We start from the raw sequence: 8,990 nt of genomic DNA, 5'->3' as shown, positions 1-8,990 counted from the left end.
TGTGTGTGTGTGTGTGTGTGTGTGTGTGTGTGTGTGTGTGTGTGTGTGTGTGTGTGTGCGTGTGTGTGTGTGTGTGCGCGCGCAAACTTTTCAGTACTTATCAGCACTTCATATTTTCTCTCACGAACCACGGTTGTTGTTGTTGTTGTGTTTCAAAAAAGTTTATTCAGGTGAATAGTGTCGTGGTTCATTGTGATGCAGGTTCATTAAAATTTAAGCTTATCTGTTAGTCATCCAACAATCAGAATGATGATTTTATCTCTGATTGCTCAGTCCACAGGCGTGTGTGTTTTTGGGCACACACAAAAAAGCCTATAAGCATGTGAGATAGTCAGATCCTTATGTACAAAGTACTGCATGAATAAGGCTGATAATGATTTGTATTTGCACTTTAACTGGTCAAATAAACTGGAAAGTACAGCCTTAATGCAGCCATTTGTCATTTTAATTAACATGTTAAGTGAAATAAATCTTTGTTAATGTAGCAGAATCCAAACTTGTTTAACTTTTAAGGCTGATCTCTAGAAGCCTATTGCTAACTTTAAGTCAGTAGTTTAAAGTTATTGAATCTTAAACCACAGTAACATCTGTGAGACCCTTTGGTGTCGTAATCTCATGCAAAGTGCTTCCTTCCCCATCTTCTGCTAAAATCATCAGACTGTGTGGACTCAAGGTGCTTTATTCTGCAGGCTACAAACCCTTAAATAAAAATATTTTTTTAAAATACCTACACTGTCTTTTTCTGCTCTTGGTTCTGTATGATGTCAGAGAGAGCAAGTCTCACTAAGATTGTTCAAGTTTCACAATTTAATTCATAGAGGCCAAGATTACAAAATAAGGAAACAGAAATGAGCTCCTTTCATTAAATAATTGCATGATGGCACAAACATAAGTTTGAATGCAGGTGCTGGGTCCATATGTGCTTTTTACATGTACAGATTTGAATTACAGATTTTGTCTTTACTCAGCACTGAAAAGCAGGACTGGTCTTGTCATTAAAACAGTGTGATATATCACAGCTTTAAATTCTAACAAGCTTCCACCGGTAGTTGAGGTAAATCTCAGTCTCCTGCCACAGGACCCTCCGGTATCATGTAATACATCTGCTATGAGCATCTTTCCTTCCACGTTTTGTTGAATCTATTAGTGTCTTAAATCAACAAACCAGTGTCTGCAGCATATGGAAAGCTAAAACCTACAGAGGCAGTAGACTCAACACAGAGTCAAATTTATCTCTAAAGATAAAATACAACAGCTGATAAGAATTTCATTTGTTCTGAAGTAGTTGTTATATAGAGGCACAAACACGCACAGAGGATTAACATCCAGTATGCAAACATAAATTTATACTTGAACTGGAGAAGAAAAAAATAATCCACGTTATGTTTGTACTGGAAAAAGTGATAGAAAAACGTGTGATTTTGCATAAAAATTGAAACTCTACATTTGTGCGGTGTGTTGTTCAGCATGCTTGGAGCTCAGTTTAGGTGGTGTAGACAGCCAGTTTAATCAAAGAGGAATACTGTGGGGAGTTTGTATGATTACAAACCCAGAGCTTTTCCACATCTTGTCCTCCTCTTCCTCTCATATCCATTTCTTTCTTTTTGTGTCCCTCTCATCAAAGATCAAAAAATGTGAAAAGAACGACAGAGAGACACAAACTAGGAAATAAGAATGCAGAAAAATGGAAATAGTTACATTTCACTCTTAGTTTAGTCCATATAGACTAAATATGGATTCCCTCTTGCTTTCTACTCACCTAAAAAAAACTTACTGTAGAAATACTGGGGGTCCGTCAGGTAAAGAGGGATAAACAAACAATGAAAAACATGTAGAAAAACACAAAACTACATCTGAGAGAGCATTAAAGACCATTAAAGCTCATTGTTGGCCTGAAGTCAACCTCCCCTATATTTCTAAAAAGAAATTTAACGATTTGCAAATCATACAGCAAAGTTCAGATTAAATTTTCATTGAAGATTTACAGTTTATTATAGCACTTGGCATATCATCTTAAGGAAAAAGCTCTAGCCTTGTGCTGAATTTGACACCAAAGATATCGTTGGGTCAAAGGAACCCACTGCCCTGGTTTAAGTTATATTTATACAGTAGATTCTAGTTTATTCACATGAATGGTAAGTTTTACACACACACAAACAAGTCATTGAGTTCCACAGGGTTCTGGTCTAGGACCAATACTTTTTATCTTATGCATGCTACCTTTGGCAATCTTATTATAATATACTGCATACAGTTTAATTGTAGACCATACAAAGCTTTAGTTACATGTATGACAGCAAACAAAACAAATGAATATGTTCGGTACAAGGAGATTATGTATAACATTGCAACAACTGACCAGACCAAGTGAAGTGCTCTGAGATTTTCTGAGTTCTATGTTGGAGATAAAGAAATATAAACTTAAACGACATCTATTGAGTTGATTTCAGTGTTTGTGGTGAAAGAACTGAAGCGGTTCATTTTATTTTTCAAACAGATTCTGCCTTTTCTGAGGTTCAGGTCAGCTTAAAAATGTATTCATACACAGCTACTGTGATCAGAAACAGGCATTTGTGGATTGTTGATCATGCATGAAAACAGCAGTGCTTTTAAAGCATGACAGTTTCATTTTCATTCTACACTTTACGGCAGACTCCAACCTTTTTTCATTTTCTTATTGTTTCAGTGTTGTATGAAGATGCGGTGACAGCAGCTGGAACTGATCCCTGACAGCTTTACAGCTTGGACGTCTCCAAAACAGACAAAACAGGACAACAAAGTAAGAACAGAAAGTGGCAAACTGGCTCATGTTAAAGCTTTTTGTCAGTTCACGATCAGTCCTTCTTCTATCTGGATCCTGCTGCTCCCATGAACAACTGGAAGTTAGCCTGATAAACATAAACAGCTTGGATTTAAGTGTAATCCACATCTGGATGCCAAAGTTATCATCGCCATTGCTCACATAGTTCCACACCAAGCTGTTTATTGATGAACATAATCAGTTCATCAACTGGCCGGTGCACACTGATGTAAACAGTCACTGTGTGTGTGCACATCTGTATAAGTGTGTTGGGCCAGACAGATGTTTTTCATCTTTTGAAGATCAAGTCAAATGTGCACGCAAGCATGCCTTTGTCTTTGGCAGGGTTGTGTATGTGTGTGCTGGAAAGTACAGATGTTTGTATCTTTGAGGATGTAGAGAAACCAAGCAAGTGTGCATGTGTGCGTGCGTGTGTGTGTGCATGCGTGCGTGCATGCGTGCGTGTGCGTGCGTGCGTGCTCGTGTACATGGATGTTAGTCCAGATGTTTGTATCTCCACAGGAAAATAGAGATGTACGCTGTGTGCGAAAGAGTTTATGTCAATAGATTTAAGAGATTAAATTACTTCAGTCTTTTAATCTTTGCCCTATCTCGGTCTAAACACACAGGAACCCTGGATATCACCGCATAACACAACACACAGCAGGGAGAGAGGGCTGGGGTTGAGCGACAGGCACCAAGAGAGGACTTAGGGAGGTCCACAGAATGAGGTGGAGGACAAGTCAGCAGTCAAAAGGAAAAGGAAAATGGGAAATATTCCTAAAAGTTACCAGTGTCAATATAATAATAATAATAATAAACTTTATTTATAAAGCACACTAAAAAACCAAGGGTATACCAAGGTGCTTGACAAAAATAAAATAGGAAAAGGGAGATGGGAGGGAAAAGAGAAAGGACCTGGCACGTATCAATTATAAAAACCTTGACAATCATAAGATATAAAAGTAGTTCACAAGCATAACGGATAAAAATGTACCAACGCACACCAAGTGTTAACTAGGTGGAAAGGCAAGATTAAACAAATAAGTCTTCAGCCATGATTTAAACAGTGGCATAGAGTCAGACGCCCGAATAGCAACAGGGAGGTTGTTCCTGTTGCCGAGGCAGCTACAGCAAACGCGCGGTCACCGCGAGACTTCAGCCGAGAACGAGGTTGCTCCAGGAGAATTTGGGTAGCAGATCTAAGTGCTCTGACAGGAGTGTGTAACCTGAGAAGCTCACTGAGGTAGCTCGGCACCAAATTATTAATGGTTTTGTAGGTGAAAAGTAATATTTTAAATTGAATACGGTATTTAATTGGAAGCCAGTGCAAGCCAGCAAGAACAGGAGTGATGGAAGAAAACTTCATATTTTATATTATTTCCTGATATAGAAGTTGTGTGTCTTCATCTGTCTTCTTGGTGTCTTCACATAGTGTAGTTTTGTTTTTTAAACACAGAAGACTACAATCAGATTTCTGTTCTTACTGCACTCCTGCAGCAAATAAATATAACTGTATTTTTACTTGTCACAGTGAAAATGGAAACAAAAGAGAAACTCAAGCAGACACTGTAACTGCATCATATAGATAGGATGCCAAACTATCCAACAAAGGTACAAAAAAAGAGATAACATCCATCCATCTTCAGAAAGACAAAAGAAGAAACATTAAATTCACTAGCTGGGCCCACGTCCTCAATTTAGGTTTGACAGTGTTTATAGTATTACCTGCTATAGTACTATAGTATTACCTACTAGGTGAATGCTCGGACATGAATTAAGCTTCGGTTTGGGGACTGCCAACAGCTCCCGGGCCTGGCAGATCCCCGTGTACTAAATAGGAGTGAAGAATTTAAAGAACTGAGAACAAGGAGGGAGGGAGGGTGGGGCACGTAAACGAGAATGAACAGTTTGCAAAACTGGGAAACCTATATAGATGACAACCGGAAGGAGTGTGTTTGGAGGTGTGGTCTCGCTCCTTAAATTCCGATACATAATCTCCAAAACAAAGCATGGGAGAGCTGCTTTACTGCCAGATAGAGCCTTCTTTTCCATTTCCATTAAAGTGGGGCAGAACAAGTCATCTGAGCACCTGAAAACAAAATGGAGTGAATAAGGAAACAAGTGGAGAGGAGAGAAAAAGAGTAAGGCAAAGCTTAAAACTCTGTATCCATCCATCCTCTTCCATTTATCCAGTTCAGGGTCACTGGGAGATTGGAGCATATCCCAGATCACTGGTCTGTCACAGGGCTAATGCATGTTGAGAGACACTCATATTCATGCCTGTGGCCGATTTCGAATCTAAAGTACCGTTATGTGATATGTTGTTTGATCAAACATGTTACTGTGGTGACCTGTCCAGAGTGTACCCGACCTCTCCCCCTGTGGGAGGCAGGATAGGCTCCGGCCTCTTCCAGTGGAAGAAAATGGATGGATGGATGTTACTGTGTCAGGCGTGGCAGTAATGCAGCAATTAGTTGCCTCCTCTCAAAAGGACAGTTCTGGGTTTGAGTGTAGCGGCTAGGTGATACATCTGTGTGGTGTTTTTATGTTCTCCTGGAGTCTGTGGGTTTCCTCCCGCAATCCAAAGACATGCTTGTTAGATTGGCAGACTGTGCCCAGGGTGTTGCCTCAAATGAAATATATAATGTATTTAGGCTGGATTTAGTTGTCTCCTATTGATTAATCATTTCCATATGAAAACATCTGAAATACAACAGATCACTGGGTTTCATAATAATTTTTTGCCCATGTTTTACTGCACTGTGGAAACAAACATTGTCTTCAAACCTTTATTTCATAAGCAACATATTTTTGAACTATCTTCCTGAAAGGTTGTTTTTTAATAATTAGCTGGTATTTTTTATGTCAATATGTAATAAATTCAGTGTTTTAAAAGGTTTTATGTACTTTGGCTCTAATTAAAAGAATTACGAACTTTCTAGTTGAATTTCAGTTTTTAATGGGGACAAAAAAAAAAACTTTGTGAAATGGGATGTGTGAAAAATACTCAACAACCAATTTTTTTATTTTGTGTAAAGTGTGTTTCACGTTCTTAGGTATAAGTTGTAGTTTACAGTTAAATCCAAAACATTCAATCAAGAGTAATGCTTGTAGATAAATTAGCAGGAAAATGCAGGGTAAATAAGGCAAAATGTCGTCACGACTTTCTACTAGTATTTCCCAACTGAGTATTTTACCCCCACTGACCCCCTCGTTAATATGTGTCACCATCTCTCTTTCCTAACATGCCCATCCCTCCTCTGCTCTGCAGACTCTCTAACTCTAAACAGTTTGACACTTTGACAGAGCAGACCGTTAGCTGATGTCCAGCTCCGTGCTAATTCACTCACTTTTAAAAACAATGGTTCAAATGACCTGAAAACAGAAACCTCAGCATGTGGTATGGACACGAGGGACTGATTCTGCTAAATGATTAGAACATTAGTCACCGGCGATCGCAGCACTGCGATGCTTTTAGATGTTTATGTTATTCAGACTCTTCAGCAGGGAAATGGCTACACACCAAAACAGAAAAGTGTGACATATTTACCCTGACATAATTCTCTCTTCCTTTGTTCTCCACCCTCTGATTATAATGGGAAAATTTATGATGTCTCAAGCCAAAAATTCCCCATGTGGATGAGTCGGCCAGAAAACAACCAGATAACTCTGCAAGCAGGAAGTACTCAAGACTTGATTATTAAGTTCACAATTAGGTGGTTTCTAATGGGAATGGGAATCATTGCCTGTAAAATGTATGCTGTAGATGGAGGGGAACTCGGCACCCATGGAGCATTAAGTTTTCTAATGTGTGAATATTTGCAAAACTAAACCTGATCAGGTAGTTTTTATACCTACAGCAAACCAGAGCACTCCACCGGTTTATCTGATCAGTTATCTGAAGTGGAGACACACCCATCTGCGTGTAGAAACCAGGAAAAGATATGATAAATTTTTCTGTGAGGACAGATTATTGTGATAGTTTAGTGCTTCCTCTTTCTCCTAAAACCATAGGATCATGGTACCCAAAATGTTTTGTGAAGAGCACAGAAAGATAAACAGTGGGGGATATTGTGTTTATACTGTGCTAGTTTGCTTTGCCCGTTGGTGGCTGGGTTCTTTTTTCTTTACAGAAAAAAATGTTTCTTCCCCAAGTGGATGTGGGGAAAATGCTTCATTTTGTTTTTATTCTCTAACGTCTTTATTCTCTAACATCCAGTTCACCACTCCATCACAGGGAGAACACAAGGAGTCAGACAATCATTCATGCTCACATCCCCAGTATCAGACCACACTGTTTTGGGTTTTGCAGCAGCACAGCACTCATTACATTACTGAAGCTTACAGGAGACAGAGTAGGTTAAACACCCAGCAGCTACGCTTGCTATTTTAGGAATGTCATGAGCTAACAGTGTGTACGCATGTGCACCTCCATCCAGAACAACATAGTTCTTCACCCTGGGGGACATGAGTCATCTCTGACCTCTGACCCCTTCAAAAAGAGCCAGCCAATTACATTTCAGCTGGAAATGAGCCAGAAGTGTCAACCAGTGTCAGTGATGATCTAACACCAGACATAAACAGCTTAAGTATTAGCAAATGTTTCAATTTAAATAGAAGATAATTAAATGTTTCAAATCCCATCACACTATCTTTTTTCTCATCTTGCTGAAGAATCTCTTTCATCTGCTGATTTATCACAACTAACTGCACTAACACAACATTCACAGATTCGTAGGTTTGCTCTCGAGAAGATAAATGATTCTTTGTGGTTCTTGTTTACTTGGAAATTGGGTGAAAATCCCTGAGGAGCATTCAAAGTAATTTAAAGCGCTCCTCTAATTATCACGGATTATATCTGAGCCAGAGACTGTTGGGAGTTAGCAGAGGGCGGGGAAAATGATGGAAATATATATTTCTATATAAGAAAGACAATTAGAAATAAAATAAATAAATAAAGCTAAACAAAATAAAGAGGGCAGAATTGAAGAGGAAAACTAGAAAACATGTTTTCTCTAATGACTAATGCACAAGAGACAAGACAAGGACTGAACAGGAGAAAACAGAAACCCGCACACTCAGAGGAATTACTGACAGAGACTTCCAGGCACAGACCCAGGATTCAAAGGAGTTAGGAGGCCCACGGGCCAGAGTCTTTAACAAGTTTAAAGTGACTGTTAATATTTCTTCTTAGAAAATTAATGAAAGGGCAGCAGTGAGATGGAAACTAACCAGAAAGAGGTCTCTAAACAAAAGGCTTAAAGTTTTGCAAAGGTAAGATTCAATTCGGTGAAAAACTTATGTGAATGACTGCAATGTTTGCAGTGATGTGCATGTGTGGCTTCTTGTAGGTTATAGTAGGTATGCACCTCAGCTGTGTTCAAAAGTCATTCTGGAAAACACTGAGAGCTTATTTTGTTGTGTTTGAATAAGAAATTGTCAAAAACTATAAGTTTGTTTGTTTATTTACCTTTTCTAAATAAAATTTGGCTCGTGTGGTTAGAAGACAGTTTGCCATGGAATCGCTCTCCTTGTCCTCATCACTCGACCAAAGTAAACTTGAAAGGCCCTCAGTTACACCCATTCAATAGTCTAAATTAAAAAGTTTGTTGAGATGCTGACACAGTGAGTCAGCATCTCAACAAAATTCAGCACCACAGTCAGAAATCTCTAAATGCCAGAGGGTGCATTTTAATAACAGATATTGCATCGTCTCAGTGCTGGGATGGAAGCATGTCCATGTCATGTGTTGCAAAATCTGTGGAGAACCTCCTCTAATACCGCATGCACCCCGACATCCTGCAACTGTAAGTGATGGTTGCAAAAAATTAGCAAATGCAATTCAAATTCCCCTTTTTAGGCCTCCTGAGAAAGAATGTGTTCATAGGATGAGACATGCCTATGGTCCCATAACTCTTCAGGATTTCCTATACATCCCTTACAAACGTGTCTTATCGATGGCTCTCACTTTTTTCAGTGTGATCGACAAAAGTAACAGAAGACTACAAAGCCAAACCCGAGTGAATGTGGAAGTGGAAACGAGCTTAATTACGGCGAGCAGAATGAGAGTGATTACCAGTGAGCACCAACCACATTTAAAACACGCTGTCAAACAACCACACCCTGCAGGGGAGGAAGAGAAAGAAGGAAATTAAATCCTTCTGAGGTTTGCATGCAGTTTGGAACT

The 8,990-nt window shown here is 39.1% G+C and overlaps 1 protein-coding gene across 1 annotated transcript in view; it reads left to right on the top strand.

Moving 5' to 3' along the window:
• ripor3 (RIPOR family member 3) overlaps positions 1-8,990 on the top strand; it is a 55,942-nt gene that overhangs the window by 10,370 nt on the left and 36,582 nt on the right. The window contains exon 2 of the mRNA XM_005749487.2: positions 2,687-2,779. The gene's annotated coding sequence lies outside the window, so the exon portion shown is untranslated. The remainder of the gene's footprint in view (positions 1-2,686; positions 2,780-8,990) is intronic.

The sequence above is a fragment of the Pundamilia nyererei genome, unplaced genomic scaffold, assembly GCF_000239375.1.
Source record: "Pundamilia nyererei isolate P.nyererei 1_Seehausen unplaced genomic scaffold, PunNye1.0 scaffold00246, whole genome shotgun sequence".
Taxonomy (NCBI): Eukaryota; Metazoa; Chordata; class Actinopteri; order Cichliformes; family Cichlidae; genus Pundamilia; species Pundamilia nyererei.
This window is presented reverse-complemented; position numbering and strand designations above follow the sequence as displayed.